Source organism: Arabidopsis lyrata, assembly GCF_000004255.2.
Source record: "Arabidopsis lyrata subsp. lyrata unplaced genomic scaffold ARALYscaffold_41, whole genome shotgun sequence".
Lineage (NCBI taxonomy): Eukaryota > Viridiplantae > Streptophyta > Magnoliopsida > Brassicales > Brassicaceae > Arabidopsis > Arabidopsis lyrata.
The window spans coordinates 29,086-30,067 of NW_003302518.1; positions in this window are offsets into that span (position 1 = coordinate 29,086).

Consider the following 982-nt stretch of genomic DNA (forward strand, 5'->3'; position numbering starts at 1 on the left):
GCTACTCTGAAATCTTGTTGATGAGGCATCCACATGGATCGAGAGAGAATGATTTTTAGTTTTCAACAAAAGATTATTTTAACAAACCGAAATAACAAAAGGTATCAATCAAATCAAAACTTTAAATTATTACATAATACATAGTTCTATACTTCTATGCTACATTTTGATTTAATAACAACAATAATTATAATATACTCATATACTTTCTTTTTTGTTAAAGAAATATACTAGTATACTACGCTGGTCGATATCTAATCGTTTATTGTATGTCACAACTCACAAATAAACATACGGATGATGTAAAAACGGTTTAAGAAGAAAATCCCACAAAAATACTCTTACATGTTTCGTTGAACTCGATTCTTTTCGTAAATTCCAAATGATTGGTTCCAAAACAAAACTTCTAAAAGATTACGTGAATTATTTATTGGGGTGCATAAATGAAGTGAAAATGGTGGGGCTTTGCGTTAAAAATTAAGACCCACCAGCCGACCTGACCATGTCCTACTCAGCTTACACATGTTTCCATGTGACCTCACCACTTCTTCTAATCCCATTTTACCATTTTTTTCCTTATATAAAATAAAATTAATCTTCGTACAAAAATAGTAGTAGTTAATAGTAATCTTTTTTTTAACATCTAATTAAGCCGAAATATAATTTCTTATACTAAAAATAGTACTATGCTTTAATCATCTAACTCCAACATCTAAACGCATCTTCTTATGCACAAAATCTCTCTCTTTTCGATAATCGTGTTACATTGTTTACTAATTGACACGTAAAAATAAAAGGAAAAAAATCCTTTGGCTAAGCCACTTTTGCTACGTTAAGTCCATTTCAACACTAATAAAAACTTTAATAATGTACAAAGTATGTTTAATCACAAATTCAAGTACGGTTAGTTTAATTGATTAGACACTTTAAAGTTGTTTTTGTCACATTGAGTTTTTTTGGCATAAATCGTTACATTGCATTA